Source organism: Vanellus vanellus, assembly GCF_965231255.1.
Source record: "Vanellus vanellus genome assembly, chromosome: 4".
NCBI lineage: Eukaryota > Metazoa > Chordata > Aves > Charadriiformes > Charadriidae > Vanellus > Vanellus vanellus.
In genome coordinates this window covers 29,405,530-29,432,059 of record NC_138909.1, presented here as the reverse complement: position 1 = coordinate 29,432,059, position 26,530 = coordinate 29,405,530, and the positions used below count along the sequence as shown (strand labels likewise).

The 26,530-nt window shown below is 39.3% G+C and overlaps 1 protein-coding gene across 1 annotated transcript in view; it reads left to right on the top strand.

Moving 5' to 3' along the window:
• Nucleotides 1-26,530, top strand: part of BANK1 (B cell scaffold protein with ankyrin repeats 1) — a gene marked incomplete at both ends in the record, with an annotated part of 155,873 nt that overhangs the window by 93,008 nt on the left and 36,335 nt on the right. The gene's annotated exons all lie outside the window — the stretch shown is intronic.

Genomic DNA, 26,530 nt, shown 5'->3' with positions numbered 1-26,530 from the left:
CTACATTGTTTTAAGCACGTGCCAGAAGAGGGAGACTGATGCATCCAAACACAGCATTATTGCTAATTAGCCAATGATGTAAAAGGATAAGTCAATGGTGTCCAAATGTGGGCTGACTGCCATGCTCAGAGGAGTGTGCTGCTCCTTGAAGACCATAATTAGATGATTGCAATACAGAGTATGATACTGTTTGGGCAGATGGTCCCTATGAATTATTCCATTAAGGACTCAGTACAAAACTTCACTAGAAGGGTCCTTCCCTGAAGAACCCCATGGGTGCTGAGTGAAGCAAGTGCACCTGAAAGGCATTTGTGTGCTTGTCTGTTCCCATTCATCTCTAGCTGGAGGTGATGAGATTAACTAGTTCCAGTCAACATTGATGTAGTTGTTGTTCAGAGTTTACTTGGTGTTGTAAAGCAATCAAGAGACTTGCATTGCCTCCGTCTACTAGATTAAGAAAAAAGAACATTGAACTGCAGCCTGTCAAAGACTAGCAGACTTAGAATAATGTAATGCATCAATTCAGAAATGGGGTAAGAGAACAAAATTTGAGACCACAGTTTGTTTAAAAACTGTTGCTTTTGGCCATGGGGGTGAATGCGTCTTGCCAGAATTGTCTTTCCTCTTCCAGTATCCCCCAAAACTACTGCTGCTGGATAAAATGATAATGATACGATTCCAGCAATTTATTGTGCCTGACAAACCTTATATTAGTTATACTAGTGTGCTTTAACATGTTGAAAGTCATGTTCTTCAAATTGGGAGGACGTGAGTCAGATTTCAGGATGATACATTTCACTTGGATGCCATTGGGATTTAAATGTCAGGCTTGTCTTTAATTTTCTCTTCCATATATTTGGAAGGCTTTGGGGCATTGGTTTTTATGCACAAGCACTGAACAATAAGCTGGCTGCTAGAAACTGACTATTCCTGTTGTTCTTGTTCACTTACCACCAAACTCTCAGTATGTCATAGTTCTATGTACAGGCTAGGGTTTGATTACATTGATTTCTTTTTTTCAGTTTTCCATTATGTCTTTGGTCTGTATTGTTTACATGAGTTGAACTGGAAAACTGCTCACAGTAAAAGTATGAAGTTGACTGTGTAAACAACTCTCTAGCAATTCCAATGGATCCCAATACTGGCATTTTACTGTTATCTTAAAGGCACCAAGGGAAAAGAAGAAAAAGTAAGAGGAACAGAAAGTTCTGTTCATTGGTTAATAAAAACGATACATTCGTAACAACAGAGTTTAGTGTGCAGAAGATTATAGATCTGGCTTTTGAGCTCGGACCTTTGCTCTTCTGCATCCTCTTTCTTTGTCTAGGATGATAATTACCTGTATGCTAGGCCAGAACAAAGTATTTATTGTAAAAAGAAAGAAAAAATGTATGAATATTCATAATATGACTTCAGCATTTGTCATTTGTCTGCTCATTTGTTGGTTGGGTGGGTTTTTTTAGATTTCTTCTGTGAGCGATGTTCTAAAATATAAAATTAAGTGCTCCCACTCATAGTTAAACAAATTAACCATAACTTCAAAATTTAACCATTCACAGAACACATACAATCTTTTCTCATAATCTGTGTCAAGGGCTCATTCAAGACCAGCCAAGAGAGCACCCATCCATTTGGCTGGATTTCCTAATGTTTATAGATAATTCCTTTGGCCTGGATATGGTAGGTAGCAGTAAGGGATCTGTGAATGGAAAGTCACTTCCTCCTAGATCTGTATTTTGAATACCATGTTGTGATTTTTGTTTTTGTTTTTGTTTGTTGTCCTTTGAAAGCTGTGTTTGCTGAGTGTTGATGTGGTGGGTGAGCATATTTGACAAGCAAACACCTCAAGACATACACCTCAAGAATTGGTAACTTCGAGATATTTGTCCTTTGATAAACTGTGTTCTTTAGGGTTTTACCTTTGCATGTTATTGAGGAGTGATTGATCTTCTGAGTTTAAAGTGTGTAGAATTTAGCTGAAGGCTGTGTGGAAAACCACCTGACATGAAACCCATGAGTATATCATTGACACAATCCTCCTCCTGCTCTGCTTAGTGTGAACTAGTAGTATCTCTACTAGTGTTAGTTGAATTGCACTGTTATAGGCCCTTGAGCTACAAAAACATTTTAGGTAAGACTTATTTGGAAGATGTGAACAACATTTAGGCATTCGACATCTTTCTTCCCCATAAGCACTAAATACTTGCTTAGTTTTCAGTGGAGCTAGATTTCTATGTCAGGTGCTTACAGATTGTGGCTGCGTGGCTTATTTGGAATCTGAAAGACAGAATGAAGTCTTGAGAGATTCAAACAAGTGTTTTTAATGACACGTTCCAAAGAGTAGGTATTGTACAAAAATAGCAAGCTTACAGATCACAAGGAAAATAGTATCTATAGATGGATTTTTCTCAGAACTTTCTTGTAATTATTATGTAGAAAGACAAATGCTTCTCTGGTGTTATATAATCTAAAAAAAATAACTTTTTAACAAAATTACATCTTACATGTTTTCCACTTATTTGGCAAGTAGTTCTGTTGTACAATACATAGGAGAAAAACAAGTCCATCTTGGATTGACACCACAAGAAGTTAAAAATGATAGACCACCTTTAGGGACTAGTGTAGTGAAGCTATACATTAGAGAAACAGTGCTGACCTACCAAAAAAGTTAGAATTGCATCTTCCTTTTTAATATACCTGAAGTGTCAGCATTGTGAATCAATTTCTTCCACAGCGTGCAGAATGATAGTTTTCCATGTCAAAGTAAATCCTAAAAGCCAGGCCTGAAGAAGGGGTCACTGTTTTGACATGTCTCTTTGTGCCCAGCTGCTTGGAAGAGTGCTGCAGCACACCCAACCAGTTGTGACAAGGGAAAGCTAATGTGGCATGCATTACTTGCCTTGATAGTGTGATAAGTGTTTTCTCCTCTTATAAAAGGCACAGCTAAAAAACATGGAAAATGACCTGCCACTAAAACCACTTTTACGTGCAGACTTGCATCTCACATTGTTATTGCCTAATACCACCACACTGAAGACACCAGTTTAGAGAAAGAAATTCAAACAACTGAGCTATATACAATAGCTCAGGTATTTGCAAAGGTAGCATGGTAAGATCATAGTGTGGGATGTTGGTTTTATTTGCGATATTGTAATGTAGTACCAGGGAATGTGTACTTCAGGAATCGTACTGCATTCAGCTGGAATACGTAATGGCTTGAAGCCACTTTTATTGTTGTGTTATGTATATTTCTTAAGGGTCTTCAGGATGTTCAGTACAAAGGTTTTTTTCTAATTGTTTGCAATAGTTTACATAGAAGTCTTGGTAGTCCCCAGTAAATGCATAAGCATAATCTTTTCCATGAGTTTCACCATAAGTATAAAAGCAAACCTGGGCTTAGGTTTATCGGTCTGTTTCCAATTCACTATGATAGAAGGTCTAGTATTTGGTGGAAAGGAATTTAACTACTGTTTCCTTTTAAAGATGTTTGCTTTCTGCAGATTTTTTTAAGAGATTACAAGTACGGAGGAGAGACCCTTGGGATTGTGCTCCAGGGAGGAAAGCAGCCCATGTGAGCTCATGCCATTACTTGGCACTCTCACAAGTTGTTACATGCTAATGAGGAGAAAGCTTTGTTTGGAGTTTGACCATAGCAGATAATGGAAAGTTCACTCCTCGTTCTGGTTTTCTCTGTTTGCCGTGATGTGTGGCCGGTTCTGGGAGAGATCATATTGCAGACTTAGTACTGCTGTGATAAACAGTACCTTTAGGAGCAGATACCACAAGTAAATCCATTTCCATTAGTATGATATAGGTAGTCATATACAATAAACAGACCTTAGCTGAGACCAAGGCACACCCAAAAAAAAACCCCAAACCAGTACTTCCTGCTTCTTTCACTCCCTAGTAAATACAGTCTCCAATTAAAGATAGCTAAAATCAAATGTATTTACTGTAAGAGGTAACAGAGAAAACAGAATTAAGATACGTTAAAAAGGAACTATACTGAAATATGACATTTTGCTAGGATGACATCTTTCTTTTTCTTTTTTCTCGTTTGTGACCTGTGGGGGAAAGTACATTCTAGTTTATACTCATTTATTACTGTCTTGCTCCAGGCATTTCCTTAGAAGTAGTAAGACACTGTTTTGTTTATTTGTATGTGCTGCTTCATCTAAGTTTATTTCAGAGTCCTTTGATCGTTAGACATTTCATAAAATGTGAAATAAGTCTATGCAGTGTCTTCATAGGATACCTCCAGCAGTATGTAGCTTAAAAGTTTTCAGTGGACCAAAATTTAGGTTTGAAAGTAAAAAAAAAAAAAAAAAAAATGTTGGGGCTCTTCAGTGGTGATTTAAATAGTAGTTTGAGCTGTTATTTAGGTCCGAGTTGGTCAAAACCAAAAGCAATACAAGGGTGGTGTGACTAGAACTGATTTTGCATTTACTATGCGTGTGCAAAATAAGTGTCTTAGGTGGGGAATCAAACTCAAGTTCTGAAATGAGCAGTGTTCCCTGTGAATGGGTGATGCAAACATGGAATTTGGACACAAGCACAGAGGGACCAAAAATCCTCTTCTACCTCATTGCTCTCTGAACGTTAAATCAGCTCAAGACTACTCATCTCACATCTATTTTCCACTCAATTCCCATCCTTATTTATAGCAATACTGATTTTAGCCCAGTTATTTTCATAGAATCATAGAATGGTTTAGGTTGGAAAGGACCTTGAAGATCATTGAGTTCCACCCACCCTGCCATAGGCAGGGACACCTCCCACTAGATGTGGTTGCCCAAGGCCACGTCCAGCCTGGCCTTGAACACCTCCAGGGATGGGGCCTCAACAACCTCTCTGGGCAACCTGTTCCAGTGCCTTACCACCCTCAAAGTGAAAAACTTCTTCCTAATATTCAATCTGAACCTGCCCTCTTCTAGCTTATAGACCATTCCCCCTCATCCTATCACTACATGCCCTAGTAAAAAGTCCTTCCCCAGCTCTCCTGTAGGCCCCCTTTAGGTACTGGAAGGCCACAATAAGATCTCCCCGGAGCCTTCTCTTCTCCAGGCTGAACAGCCCCAACTCTTTCAGCCTCTCCTCACAGGGGACGTGCTCTAGCCCTCGGATCATCCTTGTGGCTCTCCTCTGGACACTCTCCACAAAAGTTGCTTTCACTGGACCCTATGCTTTCAGCAAAGTGGCTCAAATTAGGTGCAGCTTCAAAATCTGAATAGTGAAATTACCATGATTAAAAGCTAAGTTGATGTCAGAACAAGGTTGCAATTGTAATGCTTTTGAAGTGATGGAATCAGAGATAGAATCATAGAATCCTTTACGTTGAAAAAGACTGTTAAGATCATCGAGTCCAACCTTAAACTTAACACTGCGAAGTCCACCACTAAACCATGTCCCTGAGTGCCACATCTACACATCTTTTAAATACCCCCCAGGGAAGGTGACTCAACCACTTCCCTGGGAAGCCTGTTCTAGCACTTGAAAATGCTTTCAGTGAAGAAATTGTTCCTAATATCCAAACTAAACCACCCCGGCACAATTTGAGGCCGTTTCCTCTTGTCCTATAGCTTGTTACTTGGCAGAAGATACTGACCCCCACCTCTCTACAACCTCCTTCCAGGTAGTTGTGGTGAGCGATAAGATCTCCCCTCAGCCTCCTTTTCTCCAGGCTAAACAACTCCAGTTCCCTCAGCTGCTCTTCATAGGACTTGTGTTCTAGATGGTTCACCAGCTTTGTTGCTCTTCTTTGGATGCGCTCCAGCACCTCAATATCCTTCTTGTAGTGAGGGGCCCAAAACTGAACTCAGTATGCAAGGTGCCACCTCACCAGTGCTGAGTACAGGAGGATGATCACTTCCGTAGTCCTGCTGGTCACACTAGTTGTGATACAAGCCAGGCTGCTACTGGTCTTCTTGGGCGCACTGCTGACTCATATTCAGCTGGCTGTCGACCAATACCTATGATCTCCCAGGTGACTAAAATAAAAAACAGAGAAGAGTCAAGTATTGACGTTTCCAGGCCAAAGATTAATTCAGATGGCCACATCTGTCAGGTGTTGTGATCACAGTGACTGCATATGTTGTCAGCCTGAAATAGTATTTCTACCCTTAGACTGTTAAGTCTATCAGAAAATTGTGAAACAACCGGAAAGCTTTGAATAGTCCACTCCTAATTCTTAGGAATATCCTGGGAAATAGTGCAATGGGAAAGGTTAATAGACCATAACATATAATAATTTGGAATTAACACTCAAAATCATTGCCACTTTTATGACATACACTTAAGAGATATTTCGTTACATCCTTTTCCTGAAAATACACTCCAGTCTAATTAGTGGAAAGCCATATGCTCATTCTTTTAGTTGCAAGGACAAACCTAGTTGACAAAGATTAAAACTATTTTTCTGTTTTAAATGGGGACTGGCTCTGAAAGGCCATTTACTCTTCCAACTCCTCACAATACTTGTCCTTGCCTCCCTTCTTATGTTGATTTCTGAGCCCATTGTATATCACAGTGCTTGACTTAATTGAAGGATGGCAAAGACTCAGGCTTCTGATTCTCCGGTTTCGGGGAGCTCCTAGCCATGAAATCCATTCGCTGATTTTTCTGCCCTCCTGGGCCAAAATGCAGTAAATGTATTCTCGCCGGGTGTGATTTTGCAACAAAATGCTAAATTAATGCAGTGCTCTATTCTAGTGGAATGATACTTAATATTGTTTTGTGTACTTCAGGAAGAAAATGAATTGGGAATATGTTAGCACTGAAACACAGCTGCGTTGCCCATAGTGTTTTTTAATAACGGGGCTCACTGGCATTGTCGAAGGGTCACAGCAGGCCTCACTGTGGCAGGTATTTGACGAGGCTGATACGAGAAAATGAAAACATGATTGCCAGCTTTCACTGAGCTCATTTGCAACCTTTTGACTGTCTTGCTCTCGAAACCTTGGTTTGACCCAGGAAGCAGTCAGGCATCTAACTGTAGCTTGCTATGATATTTGAAACAAGATAAATTGTGTCCATTTAAATGTAGTTATGGTACCTTGCTCAGTGCCAGCTGTAAAAGTATTTGTTCGTGCAAAATAATGAGCCCCGATTCAGCAAAGGGTCTCTGTCCTGAGTTCATTGCAGCACTGAAATTGAACACAAAGCATGCGAAATTCATAAACTCGTGTCTAGCTGAATGCAGTGAATTTTCAAAAGCATCTATGACTCTAAAAATGGTAAGATATCTTGATGGGACTGGATATCCAAGTTCTTTGGACGATAGTGTTTTTTTAAAAGCTCTCGTTGATTTCATCACTATAGCCTATCCGTAACCTTTGTATTCTTTTTAACCTGTAGACTGCCAATAAAAGTGAAATCAGAATTAATTGGGTGTTTTGCCTTAAAAGTAACTCCTGAACTTTCAGAGTGGAGTTTAGAGAAGTCCACTGATTCTTACACAAAATTATGGTGATTGTGCTGGTGATATTCCGATTTATTTAATTCTAATTTATGGGGAAAATCAGGTCTGGAGAGTTTGCTACATTTTCTGGATTTTTGAAGGTGAAAAAGCAGAAACTGATACAGCATGACAGCTCAATGATGAGTTGTTAGGGACTGGTGTTGATTTCATTACAACTCCTTGGTCTGCAGTGGAATTGTTCCTGACTTACACTGTGTATAAATCAGCTGAGAATCAGGCTGAAAGAACACAGACAAGGTAAAGCCACAAGTTTTGTTTGGTAACATAGGCACATGCAGGCTAGCACAGTATTTGTAGGGAAACGTTGAAATGATTTGAGCCCCGTAAGTAATGCCAGGAGCTTTACAAAGATTTTTCGTGTTTGAACCCCCAGTTTCACTACTGCCATGGAAATAACTAAGATATAGATTCCCTTTAGGGGATGAGAGGGCAAAGCAACCAAAAGTAGTTTGGTTTGTATCACCCGACGTCACCATATTGAAATAAGAAGCAGAATTTTCTAAGTAGTGCATGGCATAACATGATAGATTTAGTGCTGTGTATAATGAGAAAATTTTCAGTTCGGTGAATTTTAGTGACCAAAGACTGTCATGTTGACAAAAGTTATTCCATGATTTTAAGACTGTTAGAAAAAGTTGCTTTATAATTCTAGTCCCAGGAAAATATTTTATTAAATCTTTTGAACAAGAATTTTTAATGTGTATAGAACTGAAGAACGTTGTTTTCATTTTTATATTTTATAATTCAGAAACAGCCAGGAGGATTTTTATGACACTTTTTTGAAGTTCAGAAGAATAAAATACAGTTCTGTCAAGAACTTGACAATTCTGTCAAGAAGGGGTTTTAGCAGTAGTAGTATTTTTACAGATCTTTTGAGTTGCTTGGTGTGATTTACTTAGGAAAGGAGCAGCTCTCGAGCAGGATATTTGTGTCAGCTAAAGAGCTGATAGTTTATTTTGGAAAAGGAGATACTATTACATGAGCACTGAGACAGATCTTTTAATTAAATTTTAATCATAGTAAAACCAGCAAATATAGGCAAAATTAGGATTCCTTTATCAGTCTTGGGCCAAGACTGATGCAATTCTGTCAGAATATATGCTTATGGAAGAACTTGTTTTACATAAGTAGTGCTCTTCAGCAACACCTCAGTAGGTGAGGAATTTAAGATGGGAGGGATAGAGGCATCTTGAGGGGCAGTGAATGGGGAGGTAGGCATCGTCCATCAGCATCTATTCTAGTGCAAGAGTTAGGGAGCACTGGGTGAACATGGTAAGGGCTGAGTTCAAGACATTGTTTTCACAGAGCAGGCGATATACTCCTGGAAACCAGTGCCACAGGATGCTGTGAATGCTCAGAGTTTAAAAGTGTGTCCTTTAGGCGAAGGGGAGATTGGGTTCGTACTTGGAAGAGAAAATCACGGTGGGTTAACAAGTAGAGCAAAACTATATTTGGCTCAGGAAATTTCTTGAGCTGAAAATAGTTGATATGGAGAGCATTGAAAGTGTTTTGCCCTATGTTGGGACTGGGTCGACACAGTATATTCATTTTATTTTCTAACGGAATTAAATGTTGTAAGGCAGTTTGTTTGCCCTGGGATTCCAGATGAGTTGGTAAGTAGTAACAGTGGCTAATGTGATAATCCTTTCTAATAGAGCAGTGCATGGAGGCCACATCAGGCTGTTATAAAAAGGACGTGCCACTGGAGCTGACATCAAACCTTTTCTAACACGTTGACCTTTGACTGACTTGATGGATGGAAAAGGAAAGTGGGTTGAGACTCGCTAATATTCTTTGTTTCACGTGCTCTAACAGCAGAATTTGCCTGTCTACTTTTACCTTCATAAAGGTGATCACTTGGATCCCTGGATTAAAAAGGAGCCTGTTTTATTCAAGTGGCTGTGTAAATTCTGTAACCGGGCAAGCTTGCTGTTATTTTAAGATCTGCAGTTTTTCTCATTTGCATACGTACCAGAACAAGAAGCGAAAGATAACTTTATAGGCAGCCAATTTCTTTGCTCAAGAAGTTTTGGTGCAAAGTTCCACTTACAGCATTATCTTTCAAAAGACATGGTTTGTTACATATTACCATTATTGTGATTATAACTTCGCCATTATTTCTTCTTGTCTTATGAAACCGTCAGACTCCCAGATTAGAGAAGCCTATTTTGGCTAGAATCCTCCTATTGGTTGTCTTTTGCTACTTGTTGTATTGTTTCTCTTAATTTATCATGGAATTTATTGTTACCGAGATCAGAAAACTTAATTTAAGATTGCATGTTTTAGTATATATCTTTCTTGTTAAGTTTATATTAAAAATTATTCCATCTTTAAGGAAATGTGTGCATAAAATTATAAACACGAAAACAATTAAAATAATTGTAGAGTTGTTATCAATAGATGACAGAAGCTCTGTGCTTTTGCATTACTTGTACAGAATTTCATCTTGGGTCTCATTGTGTCAAGGCAGATTTGCATTTTAATGGAGAAAGCATGAAACACAGGCCCTGTGACTGATGGATTGTTATTTAACAAAGGGGCATTGTTCAGAGTGTAGAGTGTATTGTTTTAAAGAGGTGGTGGTAAAGTAATACAGGGCAGGTCTATGCTCGCTGTTACTGCGAAATAGGGTATGAGGGTATATGTGTGCTTGACACTTGCATGCACCTCTTGAGCTTTACTGTTTTCTTCAGCTGTTTGCTTTAGCAAAGCTGAATTGGACTATGGTGTGTTGACTAGAAATTGCTTCAATCCATGAGAGAAGGGGAAACGCAGCTTGCATTGCACATCAAAGTGGGCATAGAGGCAGCTAGAGCATTGTGCAGAAAGGCACCCTGGGAGCTACAATTTCATCCCTCTCAACCTCAAAATGAGAGAATGGCTTTTAATTCCCACTTCTTCTTTTAACAGTCCCCAAATTCTTCCCTGTAGGCTTCAGTCTTTGATGTCTGTCTACCCTTGTCTGGATTTTGCTCTTCTTTAGGCTAATGTTTCTAGGGAAATGAGGCAAACCGCATGCTGCATTTGTCTGGCTTTGGGAATGCTCTGCTAGTCTTCCACTTCTGGTCACCAGCCGGACAGGGAAAGCACATGGGCTGTGTGTTTTGGACTGTGCTGTGTATAAGCCTGCGTTGAGCTGATTTAGATGTTTCTGTGCAGGAGTGATACTCCGGTGCATATCTCTGGTTACTTCACATTGATTTTGAAGTGCTAAGGGCCTTAATTACAGACAAAGCAAGAGCGTAGTGTCTGCTTTATTTCACGCGGGAGATAATATTTGCAGTTTCTTTGGATGTTGAGAGAAAAATAGATTATTGCTACTTTCTTGCTTGAACTAGGATGCCACTTTTCCTCCCAGTACACTGAATTAGTATTTTGGTAAGGGGGGACTCTAAGTGTGTGATATAGCTTAATACATAGGCTGAATGCAAATAAAATCTGAGATCAGACAAGAATGTGTACAGAGCTTTGAAGTGACTTTTGTTGGTCAAAACCTGTAAAAACTAATCACAAGGCATGTGCTTGACTGCAGCCCTGAGAATAGCTGCCCCCAAGAAGATAAACATACCAGTCTTTCATGGAGACATTGCATTTGTTTCTCCTTGTTTTCCCAAATATAAAAAGTAATTCAGGATAAAAAGGCACTTTTCAGAGGTGTAGTAGGGGAATTAATGTAACCAGTCGAGAAAATAATAATGCATTGGGACAGTGGGTTATGCAGCTGCTTGTAGAAGTTACATTATGCATCACAGTATACAAACAGTTAAAACAGCACACTGAACAGTATCAGTAGTCATGAATATAGTTCATTAAATCCCTTGAATAATATTTGGCCCTCTAGTCAAGAGGCAGAGAAGTAAATAAGCGCATCAGTATTCTCAGCTTAATATAAGCTGCAGACTCTCATAAGACAGTTTCTCAGCTGACAGAAATTGATTCCAGGACTCCAAATCACTATCTGAGGATCTGCACCACAGAATATAATACAGTCAAAGGTTGTGTGCTCAGTCACAAATATTCAACATCTTTAAGCTATAATTGTTGCTTAGAGAGAGCTTTCTATTTTAGGTTTATGTATTATCACTCTTTACCGTATTACATCCAGCTTTCGGCATACAAATTGATAGCAATAGTAAGGGCCTTTGTGAAACCTTTGTCTTTTTTCAATGGAAATATTGATGTTTCTTTTTTTTTTAATGTTTTATTGCAATTTCATTATTGTTTCATAGCGCTAAGTGAGGTTGGATTTTGAGGGCTGGAAGCACAGATACAACAGAGACATAATGCAAATATGTCAAATGCCACAATGTAAATACAAAAAGGAATTTGGTTTTGGAAGGAGAGTAAACTTTGTACTCAGCATAAGCTGAGCTTCATACTTTGTTCTGCCCTACTACCCTTTTTAATGTCATCACGTTGTTGATAATCTCTGAGAATGTTGACAGCACTTCTAGGGAAACACATCCCAGCCTTGTCCTGAATTCCCACCTGGCACACAGTTCCTGCTGATGGCAGTGGTGGTGTGCCTGGGTGCACCTCGTGGCCCTTCGCTTCTGGGCAATGAATGGCCTGCAGGCCTCGTTCTGTTCTGCCGCTGTAAAGACATTAGTGACAAATACATAGCCTCTAGAATAAGAGTCTCTTATGAGGCAGCATTTGAAAAATAAGTAAAGGCTGTATTTACATTACAGGGCAGATACCCTGCAGGGTGTCCCTCTGTCTGGATTCCCAGGCAGGGTCTCTGGAAGGCCCCTTGGTGGGAAACGTGGACGTGCACGTGTTTTTTGGTAGATCCCCTCTGCAGTCATTGACAGCGGTCTAGACAAACGGTAAAAACTGCTTTCCAGAACAAAAATGGCCTCTAAAACGGCAATCTTGAAACAATTTCCTGTGCAAGCTTATTCTGTTTGCTTCCAGCTTTTTAGCTATTTTAAGTTACTTTTGTGTATCTTTATCAGCTGGCTTATTTTTAACAGTGTTGAGGCCAGAATTTTCATGCCTTTATTCCCTGTCAGTAGTCCTTTATCTTGCAAGCACTTGCATTGTAAAATACAGGAATATAATGCTATCTAATGAAAATAAGGCTGTTGGAAGTAGTTCCTACAGCAAACGTATTCATTTGGGGATCTTGCACTAATATTATGGCACAGCTGATTGCTAAATTCATTTTCTTTTCCTCCTGTTTAAATTGTCATTTTTATTTAAGGTCCTGATGTTGTTTTCTCCTAAATTGTCTACAAAATTCAGCTCCCGATGCTGTAGGGGTGATATCGAATTCCTGCTGAAAACAGTGGAAGTATTCCTGTTCTTACTTGGTACATGGGGGCAGAAGCAAAATTTTGCCATGGATCTTTATCAGGATGTCTCCCACAAACAGCCTCCTGTCTTTGTTTCATAAGTTATTCCACGTGTTAGTTGGAGAAAAGGTAGTGACTTGCTGAGCAATGTGTGTTGGGTGGTGTATCTGCAAGGTAAACTGGCATGTTAATGGCAAACACTGTTCTTACCAGCTAGAAAAAAAGTTGAGAAATCCAAAACCCGGGCAAAACAGCATTTTGTATTGCAGTTGTAAAATTCATGGCTGGACATAAGGAGGAGTTTGGGAAATGTTTGAAATGCTCACTGTCTGGAACCACTAACAACCTCTCCAGGAACACAGACTGAGACAAAAGTCTACTGCTAATCAGATCTCATGTTGTAGACAGTTTGCCTGTGGGAATCGAGGAAGGGAAAAACTTTTGTCTCGTTTTCTCTCAGTTTCTTTTTTCTGCACTCATGGATGCTCGGGGAATCTAGAATAATTCAGCTGAAGTGGAGGGAATTAGAGTGGCTTACAACTAACAATTGGGAAATAAGAATCAGGCCTGTAACTGCAGAGTTTGAGAAAAAAGAGGTATGGTCTGGGGAAATTTGGAAATTGCTGCATAAGAAGGTCAGATTGTAATGGATGTGTGTTCTGATGGAAACAGTAGAACGAGTTCATACATTGCCTAGCACCCCAGAGCGTTAGCATATTGTAAGTGGATTTATGCACTTTACTACAGCAAAATACAGCTGGCACAATTAGTTGCATGTAAAACAAAACGACATATTTTGAGCAAGTTCCCCAGGTTTTTCACATGCTATTAAAATATGGGGGGGTGGGGGTGTCAGTTTTTGTACAGCATAGGACTTCTCTTCAGTGCTTGGAACAGAGTGTGCGTGAAACTGCAAATCCCAATTTGAACATGGAGCTGGGCTTCTTTCTTGGCAGCCTCTGTTCCTGTATTGTTATAAAATCTACCAGGGAGAAGAGGGAGAGTATCTGCAGTGCCAGAAAGCAAAAATAACAGGTCATTTTAACTACAATGAACATGTATTTAAATAGAGTGATATTTTACAAAAAGTTGGCTATTGCCTCAGACAGATCATTTTTTGAGTCTGAAACGCAGAGAAGTAGTAACTAAGCAACAGATCGGCTGGTGGGAATTGGATCACCTAAGGAGGCTGATGGAAGAGTCCCCAGGTGAAGAGGGTGGGGATTATAAAACAAAAGTGCTTGCAATAGGGAGGTTTGGAGAGGAGAAGAAAAGGAAATGGATTGCTTTAAAAAGGGGAAACTGGTTCCCTTTTCTCAAGAAAAGCTGTGTGTTGAACTTCTGACCTAGTCCCAAGGAGTACTGAAATATGGCAAGGAATTTGAAGTGTAATAGGGCATGTGAGCATCTGTGTTTCACAGATATCTGTATTTTTTTATGCTACTGCTTTAGCTGAAGAGTCTGGACTCCTTGAAAAGTTTAGAGACTCTGTGAGCATCAAATTCTCCCCTTATGTACAAGTTTGGAGCTCTTGACAAATTAATGCCTGAGCAATTATGGGGTCTCAGAAGCCAACACTGCTCCTATAGTCCTCGTACCGTACACCTTGGAAGGTCATAGTAACCAGTCTCTATCCAGCAAGAGCACTAGAGAAAGGAATGGGAGTTTTTGCAGAGATCTAAGAAAAATGAAACCAAACAGCCTAAGCATTACAGAACATCAAAGCGAGATGTGGCTATCCAGCAGGCAGGCTATAATCAAAGCCATATAGCACCATATGTACATAGCCAAGAGCTTTAGCTTTCAGAAAAGGAGCAGAATTTGATTTTTTTTTTTTTTTAAATACCACACATTTCAACTTTTTTTTTTTCATCATCTCAGAATAAGAGAGAAGTAGAAAAAGCCATTTTATGTCGGTATTTGCCAGAACCTTTTTCTACATGTCTGGTACCATAAAAACGCAGCAAGATGTTCTCTGTACTGTGAGTCTGAGTAGAAGATAACATGCTTTTCTTCATGGCTGTAGAAATTGTCCGGTGCTAATTGGGTTTTGAAGAGGAAGTTTAAGTGGTGGTGTTTGTGGTTGACAGGAGGTAAAAATAGCATCAGTGCTGCGAGATCCACTGAAGCCAGTGCAAAACTTGTTTGCTTCAGTGGGTGTTGGGTCATGACTTGTATACTTCTCCTCTCTCTTGGTAGGAAGTTGCCTCTCTGGGTGTATACCACTTAATTTGTTGGTCAAGGAAGGTCAGCTGCTACCCTTCCTTTGCATGCATAGTATTGCTCCTCTGCATCAAGTTTAGTCAGTGTATCAGGATGGTTCCCCTACTGCTCGTTTACTGGAGCTCCCAGAGGATCTTCTCATTTCTGTTGTTTCCAGATCTTTCAGAAGAGTCTCTGTAGTTCTCTCCAGATAATCTCAATTTCTTTTTTTCTTTTTGAACCCCACAAAAGAAACAGAAAAAAAAAAAACCCTTATCTTCAGATGCGTCTGCTAAGTGTAACAAACTTGGCTGTGCTGCTCCACTGGTGTTTAAGGAATTGTTACATTTGTGAAGTAGTGCTTGTAACGTAACAAGGATTTACCTTCAGCCACAGTTGTCTTAACTGGTTTCATAAATATCATGTGGGTGTCTACATACAAAACCCTCTTTTCATATGAGGAACATTAACCAAATTATTTGCTAAATTTGAGTTATGAGAGTTATCTCTTATTCTGCCTGAAGAGGAGGCATAATATTCCGACTGTTCTGTTGAAAAGCACCATAGCTTGATTTAATGTTATTTTCTCTTTATTACTTTCTTTCTCTTTCTTTCTTGTTCTCCTCTCTTTCATTTTGTCTGGTTTTGGTGGCTATATATAATTTTGTGGTACATTCTTCGGAGACTTGGGGAGGGTTGTGGGGTTTTGTTTGGGTTTTTTCTGTTTTGGTTTTGTTTTTTTTTTTTTTGAAAATGCCTTTCAAATGTTGAATTTTGCACTTAAACATTGCAACATTTGATAACAGTGACACCTTTACTACTGTAAAGAGAAGAGAATTAGGCTGCTTAGTTAATTTCTGCCTTGTAATTCAGTGAAAGCCTGTATGCATATACACCCTACAAAAACTTGGGTGTGACTCAGATCTTCCAAAAAGATGTGCTGATGTAGGTGAACTTCTGTAATTATATATTATTACTATATTCACGTGGATTAATTTGACAGAAAACTACAATGAAAAGCATAATATATTTCAGAGATTGGCGCCCTTGGTAGATGCTTTGTGAAACAAAAGGTCTGCACAAAGAATTTCTCTGACCAGTTTTTCTTTTCTGGCTATATAGAGCATTGCCTGAAAATCTATTAGGCTGGTAAACTATCTTCTGGTATGTTGATTAGATAAGAGACCTTCAAAGTATTAAACATGAGAGAAGAGATAGCTCGTTCCCTAAAATTTCTCTCTGTTGGTCTTAATAGGTTTCTTCTAGTTACTTGCTTGCTTTTTAACTCAATGGGTGCACAGTTTGGGTGTGAGTTTTGGGACACACAGTCCTGCACTGAGAACTATGAGAACAAATTCTTTGTTTAAGCTTCCCAAGCTGTTTGGAGGCACAAGAGCCTCTCCCCGAGCCCTTTCTGTGCCAATACTTAGGGATTCTGCAGAGCTTTAGTTTTAATGGGTTTCTATTTGTTTCTCTTATATTAACAAAAACAATTTGGCTGTTGCACATTTTTTCTAAACTGGGCATTTGGATCTTAAACATTGACAAGTGTTTTATTATATAAGTCAATCAAAAAGTTAAACTGTTGAAAAAGGGGAAATCTAAATGTGTTGACTGGTTAAATAGCCAAACATGTAGAGCAAAACAAAGTGAAATATAAAAATGTAAATCAATGCTGTCCCTAAAGCTTGTAAACTGCCTATTTCACTAAATTAGGATAAAAAGTCATAGTCGCTATTTCAGTATGTGGAGATGGGTTGTGATGAAGAACACCATAATATTTCCTTGAAATAACCTCTTCAGGTAACATTTCTTTTCCCTTTGAAACATGGGTCTTTTGTGTTAACTTTGGTAATTCCTTTGGTTTACTACAATGTAAAAGTAGAATTACTTTAAGTACTAAAACTTCCTTTCCCTAGAAACATCAATGCCTTGTCATAGACACGAAGTTGTCATTCACCTAATAAGATTTTAATTGAGTCAATAAATAACCATCCTGAGTTTCTACACTGGAGGACTGCTGAAGTATAAAAACCTCAATTCAGTCTCTTGTGTTTAATCATTTGTTATTAGACAGTCAGTTTGGTAGTGTGTGTTCATCTGTTCTCTCGTCCTTCTCTTAAACGTTTTATTGCCTATTCTCTGCTCACTCACTTCAAAGACAAATGTAGGGCACAGAGGACCCCATGGTTTCCAAAATTCTGCAGCTTGAACTGCACAGGAGAGAGGTATGATTTTATTATTTCTTTCCTACTTTGTCTTCTCTTATGGGAAAGGAAAATGATGCAAGGTGTGTGTCCCTTGGGCTATGGAGTCCAGTTCCATGGTTTGCTTTCTGGCAGCGTGTTGGGGAGTTATGAATCTTGGGAAGAAGATCCCAAGCAAGAGCGTCTGCTTGTATTTCAGTTCTTTTTCCCTTGCTTCCAGATGTGCCAAACCACTGTCATCATTAGTGAAATGGTTTTTAGTGAAGTATCAAAATTCAACTTCTTTTATCTTTTTGCAGGAAAACATAGGTAGTGTTTGTATTCTTTTGCTGTTTCCATTGCATCAGTCATACAAAGCATTTGTATGACTGCAGAACCTGCTGTGCTGAAGGAGAGGTATCCCATTTGAATTGATGGTGAAGAAATAATGAAATCAGCTGGGGTTGGCGCAGTACTCATGAGCTGGTTTTCATTTATTAAACTTGAGCTCATCTGAAGTATAATAAACATAAGTGCAATAGTCTGTAACCACCCTAAGGTATGAAGCATTTACAAGTTACCCGTGGAACACTGAACTGCAGGCATGACCAAGTGTCTAAGCCACGTATCTTCTGTATTGATGGTATCTCTTCCTGCGTGGGTTTGGCTGCTTCCTTTTTCAGCATGAGTTAGCTAGGGCCTGGTGCTCCTCAGTGTAGTAAGTCAATGAATTCATGACTGGGGCCCCAAGGTCCTTGTTGGTCTGACAGTCTCTAGCTTTCTCTTCTGTCGGTCTAGTTCAGCAGCTAGGTAGACAGGATAGAGACAGGCTGGAATTGAGCAAAATTGCAAGTTTCATAATAATTTACCATGTCACTGCCTATTTTTCAGGAATGCTTGAGTATTTTTAACCAGCTTGTTAAATCGAGATACTTGGTCTTGTATATCCCTTCTGCCCCTTAGGTATGATGTTAATATTTTTTTTGTTATTGTTGGATTCCTCAGCACTCAACAACACAACAGTTCATCCACCACTGATGGGGAAGTGAACCTTTCAAGCACTTTAGGCCAGAATGGAAATACTAATATGAAATACACTCGGCTTATGCTGGGTTTCATATTCTTTGAACTGTAATTCCCCTGCAATAGCATTGTCTCTTCTTTATGGTGTCTGCTAAAGCTTTTGAATTTAAAAATATATTGAATGTTAAGGTTTCCTATTCACCCATTCCTCCTCAACCAGCAAAGTTATATCTCTCCACAATTGCCTGCTGTGACAATAAATAACCTCCCTTCAGTATTAGAGATTATTTAAAAATAGTTTCCACCCTCCACGATAAATCCAATTTCTAAACTTCCTCAGCATCATACGCTGCTGTATGAAGTTAGACATGTTGTGAGTTTGTTTAGTGAAATGTAACTATCCAAAATTTGCCCATCACAGGAATTGCGTGTCAGTGTTTATATGCATTATTAGATTTTCACAAAAGGAAATTTACAATGTAACAGAGAAACAAAAAGACAAAGCAGGACACTCAGCAGTCCATTGAGAAACAATACCAGAGTGCTGTGGGCAACAGGTTATACAGTGCCATCTCTATCTTGCTTTTTTATTCCTGCATGCCAGGGTAACCACATTTAATAAGAGGTCAGCTGTGACAAGTGACCTTGAAGTGATAGTTGGTAGCAGTAGTCCATTTGTCTGGAACTCTGTTTTTCCTCCACAGACCTGTTTTTATAGATGCTTTGTATAGACCTTTAGATTCAGACATTCTTCTTACACTGCTACATGTATTTAGACAAAAAATAGGCTTTAGAGTTTCATGTAAAGTATTTTAGTCCCTTTAAGGTTGACATACATTTTACTACACATGATCTGCCCCAAGAGAATTATCTTGCGTGCACATGTTGCAGCAAAGTGCATGCAGCATGGCTGGCAGAGGCGCCAGGGGAAAGAATAAAATGGGACTCCTTTTGTAACTGGCTGCTACTGTTCTCATCTTCTGCTGGGGTCCTTCCAGCTCCTGAGCTCTTGTAAAGTTACCCAGTCTTTACACTCAATAGCTACTTTCTGTGAAGCGCTGGGGGGAGAGGAGAAGGAGGGGAATTAGTTAGTTAAAAATTGTTCTGTGTCCTGTTAGGGAAAAACAAAAACTCTCTTAAAAAATCTTAAGTGAAAAGGTAGAATCCAATTGCTTAGTAACTCCAATATCTCTGCTTGCTTATATTGCTTTTCTGTTATATAGTGTTGTATTATTGATAGTAGTGTCTACAAGGTGTCTGAGAGAGAGATGGGAGCAGGAAAAAAACAATCCGCCTAATGTATTACACCTAGGTTCATTAGCATCTTGTTTTCCTCTAATGCAGCAGGTATGTCTGCCAAATGCAAAACTTGGCCCACTGCTCTAAATTGTAAAGCTGAGTAACTAAGCTTCTGGATCCTGAATGTGAATTAATAAAATGTAAGCGACAGCAAAGATAATTGCAGTAGACTCACACTACTGGTATTAAATAATACCAGCGATGCTGCAGGAAGCCACACGCTGAGTGTCAGATGTAAGTTGCTTTCCCCTTTTTCTCTCTTGCTTTATAGTCTTTTTCTTCCTCGGCATTTATTTTGCTCTTGCCTCCTTCTTTCTGCTCTTGAGAATTGAAAGTGCTCACTGAAAAGGTAATATTTGAGATCCATATTCATATAAAGTTCTAATCTAGTAGTAGCTGCCTTTAAAATGGCTGTCAAATACATTTTTAGTGAGCTGTGCTTGCTAAGCATTTTCTAATACTGATGTCATTAGCATAAAAGAAGGCTGATTACCTAAGTTGGATTGGTTCCCCCCTTATATTGAGAAGAAAAAATATTACAGACTTTTTTTAACAGATATTACATAGATCAGTGTCTTAAAGTTATAATTTGTCTTGCGTCTCTCTTGTCCTTCTGAAGCAGAAGTAGGCCTCAACACGTGTCATGTGATCACAAGTAGTTTTTATTTAGCAGGTTTCCTGCAACCAGCAACTAATGATATTTCAGTCATCAGTCAGGGAATGTACTACTTTCAGATTTATGGAAAACACTCATTTGTTTAACCTTTCCTCAGCTGTGGCAGATTTTATGGTATACAGCATACAATTCAGTGCATTATGCTGTTCAACCCTTATTTGTTCACGCAAAATTCAAAGGGGATACGATGCCGCAGGTAACATATATTTAGATGCTTATTTGATTTATATGGGAAGCAGTTACAGTTGATGGCAGGCTGTGATAAACATGGACCAAATGCAACACTGTAGGTCAAGAAGGATGCTCTCGTCTAGAGGCAGAGACCACATACCACAGCAGGTTTCACAGTAGGTCACCAAGTACATATGGCCCCTGGTGCAAATCATATAGAACTACTCTTGGCAAGACTATCAAAGCACAGGTGACTGCTTACTGTTGATTTGTTGCTGTTCATAGAACAGTCAAAGCTAAAGAGACTACATATTTTCTGTAAGATACGGGAGCATGTCAGACAGAAATACCTTATAAAATTAGAACAAATAAACCTTTATTTCTTTCAGCAGCGTCTTCTATGAACTCACATTCTATGTTGTATAATTTTTTTGCTCAAACATTAGGAGTTTCTCTCCACAGAAATAATCAAGTGAAACACAGTGTTACTTTATGTTACATAACAAATCATTGAAAAGAATTTTGGTTTGCTGAGTTGCAAGTACTTTTAAAAAGTAGTTTGGTATTCTCTTTCTCTATTGCCAGCTTCTCTCTTCTGTTTGGAGGTCTGGATTGTCAGAGGGCTTGTGGAAGCCATGAAGATGAACTTCATATTGTTTGCATACTGTATGCAAACTGGACCCAAATTAGACTGGGGGGGTTTTGCCTATTTTAGCTGTTTTCTGTACATGCAGGATGTATTTGAGACAATGGATTACAGTTTGGAAGTAGTAAATATGTAGCCATCAAAACCAACCGTCGCTAAAATATGTGAAAGCAACAAAGTGCCTTAAAGGGAAATGATTTGTTGGATTGTTGTCCAGAGGTCTGTTACCAAGTCCTGAGAATTGCTTACAGAATGAAAAAATTATCATCTCCATTTTACAAAAAGAGAAGGGGATGAGTCTGTAGCAGAGCCTGTCTTCTGATTGACTTTCTATTGTTTTGACTACAGTATCACCATCCTTCAGTTTATACATGAAGACATACCTGAACTAAAACAATAATGCAGAATGGCCAGGGTACTAGCAACAATTTTATAATAGTTGAATCTGAAAGTCAGTACTTGCACCAAGTTTGGATCTGTTCAGAGTTAAGCAAAAGTAAGAGAAGGACCTTGGTTGGCCTTTGAAAACTAAATTCTACAGAGCCTAATTATTTGTCTGATTGACTAGGGGTGTAATTTACATGATACATATTTCAAAGAGAAAACTGTTTTACCTTTTTTCCTGCTTTTGTTTCTCGTAAAGTGCCTAATTTTACCACATGCTGTACCAATGTTTTCCCTACAGAAGAAATGTTTCACTAGATAATTTTTGCTGGTATGTATATGCACAGGCTGAGAACAGTAGCTTTTTAATTGACACAGTCGAATGCAGTACAGATAATAACTGCTATTTCAACTGTTGTTTTCATTCTTTATCTTAGCTATTGTTTAGGAATGTAAGGATGATTTAAAGAACCTGAATATAAAACTGTATCGGAAAACTCTGGCTATTGATAGCACATGTATGTGGAACATATTCTAGAAATTACATGCCATTTCACAGATTTTGGCACTTTATCCCACTCCCCTTTAATTCAAAATAATAAAAACAAAAAGAATGTTGGCGAGACAGAGCAAAACTCCTGCTGGTTTCTGTGAAAGAAGAAAAATTTGGGGTATGCAGCAGGATCAGAGGGAGAGCTGAATCTGAGAGCTTAGAAATTTGTTACTTGAGCGCAAATGACAAACAATATTTTGATTATCAGCATCTAAAACGTAGTTCATCTGTTGCAAAATACAGCATCTGCTGAACATGTTAGAGTAGCACTGTGCAGTGTATACATAGAATACATGGCAGAAGAGGAGGAATAATTTATTGATGCTGGAAAGCTAGAGCCCACTGATAAATCATAAATGTTCTGCCGGTAGCATATATGCAACTATCTTTGACTCCAGCACATGACATACTTTAGAGTAATCTGGAGCACGGGGCTTTGAAACATGCTACACTGAAAGACTGCATGTTCTTTTCCTCAGCTGGGCCATGTTTTTCCTCATTACGCTGGAAAGGGGTTGAAAGACTTGTGGGCTGTAGACCCTTTTGATGCATTTACTTAATGCCTTCTCCATCCTCTTCCTTCCCTTCCAGATAGTGCCACTGATTATTTTAGTGGCCCAAAACCTTGTTAAATACCAGTTTTTTGCCTTTTTTTTTTTTTTTTAAAGCATAAGCTTTTCAGTTGTGTTAATCTTAAGTTTTTCACAAGTTTTTCTCTTCCACTACCTGGTTTTCCTTTCAGGTGCATTTCTATCTGTTATTTAGCTGCTGTGCCTCTGCAGTGTTTGAAACATTTCACACACCTAGCTGATATTATGGTCATCTAAAGTGTAATTATGCTTTACAGGGCCAAAATTCTTACCTTGTCATATTATCGCTAAGAGAGTCAAAGATCTCTTCAGAGCTAATGAGCTTTTCTTGCTTTGGATAAAAAAATGTTTTAATATGTGCTGTCTAGGAGAAACAAAAGCAGAAATAGGTATGAGACCTAAAATTCGGTCCCATTCCCTATCTGTCAGGCACTGCAAACGCTCTTTCTCTTAAGCTGAGGAATCTATATAGTACCTATAGCATTTTTGTTCCATTACAGGGTGAGTTTTGGAGGCGAGAGGGGTCTGGCAGAAGCTACGCCTGAGCAGTTTTGAGCTGGACAGCAGCTTCTTGAGAGCTGTCATGAACTGATGGGAGGAAGCATTCACTGCATTGTGGCTGATGCTGAAGTTGGCATAGCCTGAAAAGCTTTAGAAATTAACATTATGCCACACGTGTCCCTTTTTACAGGGGTATACTTATCTAATGTGGTGAGTTGCCCGCAGCCAGCAGCTAAGCACCCACGCAGCTGCTCACTCGCCCCCTCCGCCCTGCCCCCCTTGGGTTGAGAGAGAGAATAGAAAGAGCAAAAGCAAGACAACTCGTGGGTCGAGATAAATACACTTTAGTATGTGAAGGAAAGAGGGGGAAAAAAACCAAGTGAAGCGAAGGAAATCGTTCACCACCTCCCACAGGCAGACCAATGCCCAGTCAGTCTCTAAACAGCAGCCACCTTGGAAGCCAAAAAGCCCACCCTCTTCTTCCTCCACCTATTTTTATTTCTGAGCATGACATTATATGGCATGGAGTATCCATTGGGCTGTGTCCCCTCTCATCTTCTTGCCCACCTCAGCCTGCTCACTGGGAGGAAGGGGGACAGAGGAGGAAAAAGAGAAGGCCTTGAGGCTGTACAAGCACTCTTGAGTAGTGACCAAAACATGGGTGTATTATTGAGACTGTTTTAGTGACAAATCCACAATACAGCACGGATAGGCTCTTCTATGAAAAAAGTTAACTCCATCTCAGCCAGACCCAGTACATCTATGTTTACAAATCCTGTTCAGATTCCCACAGGGAATGCTTATGAAAAGGGTTCTTCATCTCACAGCATACACAAACCCTAGATATTACTTAATGAATCTTCCACCTCCTCTCTCTGCTACCAGTTGGTCTGCTAAGGGAGCAGTAATTCAGTAACTACACTGAAAGTTCAAACAGTGTAATTGTCATCAAGTGAAAGAGAAGCTCTCTGGAGAATGGTTATTATTTTGCCTAGAAAAAAAATTAAGAAAAGCAAGTAAAATTCTTATCCTGGTAGATTGAAAAATTAACCTGTTGGCGAGATGGGAGTGCTTTTGTGGAGTTTGCAGTGATTACACAGCCTGTCAAACAGCAGTGGATATTTTGTTGAGCAGAATCAGTACTCTACAAGATTTGAAAGTCTTTCAAAAAGTCGTGTGGGTGTGTGAGAAGTGAAGTAACAAGAATTGTCGTTAAAGGAGAAATGAGCTAAAATGAGTCTGAGGAGGAATTTTATTTTTGAATGCTCAGAAGAAAAATCCCTTGATATACTCAGTAGTTAGATTAGAGAACAGCATGAACGCTTAGAAGAGAGAAAGCGAGCACAAGTTCTTCAAATGGAGACTGCAGTGATTTGATTTTTAAGAAAACATTTTTGTATATACCAGTAAATTAAATTCTGTGATTAGAACTCCCTTTTTTTCGCCTGCAGTAACATTTTTCTCTCAAATCTGTAGTCATGAAGGCTGTGTAATAATAAATGGACAGTTAAAACACAAAGAAGCATAGGGTTACAGATTGAGACACCAAGCTTTTACTTAGTTTGTTTTTTGTTTATTGCTTGTTTCTCAGTGGTGGTGAATTTGTACAAAGGGAGGGCTGTTGTCCAGAAATTCAGTTAAAAGCAGGAGTTAAAAAAAAAGTTGCAGACAGTTTACAATGATTTGATAGACAGGCATACTAAGTAAGTGTGAAGTTACACAGAATAATGATGCAAATAGGGATCAGTGCATGGATGCTAGCTGGCTGGTACGCAGTGCAGTAAGTCTGCTTGTAATGAAGTTAAAGGCACACATGCAAATGAAATGGTTTAATGAGAGGCCAGAAGGAAATTACTTAAGATTACAATAGATTAGTTCAAATGAAGCAATTATTTTTGCTGAGCCCAAAGTTGGGTATTCATTGATGGTTTAATTTGTTTAGTTTTTTGATATACTGCAAGTCATCTGTTTCAGTCATACATGTACTCCAAACTGATCCCAAAATAATTTCTTCTATTCTATGGAATCGTCTGTCTTTGGTAGTTGTATGCATATATGTACTTCCCGCACATTGACATGAGATTTCTAACACTCCGTTATTTTTTAGTATTGCAGAAAATATGATAGCTGTTGGAACTTCTGGCAAACTATATGCAGAAGGAGTTTTACAAATTATTGTGAATGTCACAATATTATTTTTACTGTCATTCTGTTTCCTTACTCGGTTTTCTATCTAATTTGGTATGTGTTTGTTTTGTTCTCATTTGTTAGGATTAGTTTAATCAGCACATAAGCATGCCTGTCTGTTAGATCATGAGATACTCCTGATTTGAACTAATACGAACGAAGCAGAAACTGGCCAGTTAAACTGAAATCCATACAGATAAATAAAGCAGTTACACACACCCATGACCCAAAACGAGAAATCCGTGCCCTGGGAAACACGATGCTGCAGTTTTGTGCAACGGGAACGTGCCTTTGAAAGAAAATCGTGTGTACTGCTGAGGTAGAATCAGAGAGTGGTTTTGGTCAGAAGGGAATTCTAAAGATCGTCTAGTTCCAACCCTCACCATGGGCAGGGACGTCTTCCACTAGATCAGGTTGCTCAAGGCCTCATCCAGCCTGGCTTTGAATACTTCCAAGTGTTAGCAGCTAAAGGCATAATGGAAATACATTAAAGGCATAGCGGGGGTAGGGGTCATGTATTTAAGAAGCAACAGCACTGCTGCATTTATTATGTTCAGACACCTGATAAAAAGCCACATGGTGTAAGCTGCTGCATCAGACTGGAAAGGCATGAGAGGGCTGCAATGAATTATGATTGCTTGCAACTCAGAGAAGTCATTTTGAATAATGGAGTAATCATTGCCTTTTGTTCATAGAATGAGCAGCTTTATTCAAAAATACAGTTACTGATCTTAAGTACTTATGCTGTTTTGCTGTCTATGACTTCTGTGGCACACAGAGGTTTGGGTCAGTTGCTTCTCGCTCAGCTGGCTAATGGATGTTAATGCAGTGTGGATGCTGTCATCTTGTATTGATATCACAAGGCCTCAATAAGGCATGGAAAATATATCATTGAGCAGCTTCAGTGAGAAAATTCCCAGGAACTTTTTATGCCTTTGTACTTTTTCCGTAAACGAGTAGAGCAGAGAAGAGTCTTCTAACTAATTTCTGGCCATCGGATGTGCTGATCTCTCTGGCTCAGCAATGCTACACATGCAGCTCCTGGGGACAGCCTGAGATGTGCATGAGTCAAAGATGTGGGGCACTGGGGCATGCACACTCCCTCGTCCGTGGCAAAGTGGAGAAGAAAGAAGCTGAGGGCCTACCAGCAGTGCGGAGTACAGCTGGGGTGGCTCAGCCATGCTCTTTGAGAAGGCAGAGCGTATGGCGCATCACACAGCTTCCTCTGACAGAAGGGGAGCAAGCAGGAGAAGGCGGCAGTTTTGGCTGGCAGGATATCATCTGCTCTTCTTGGCTTTCTCGAAGACAAGTCTTGCTTAGGTCGGCAGGCCAAGTTCA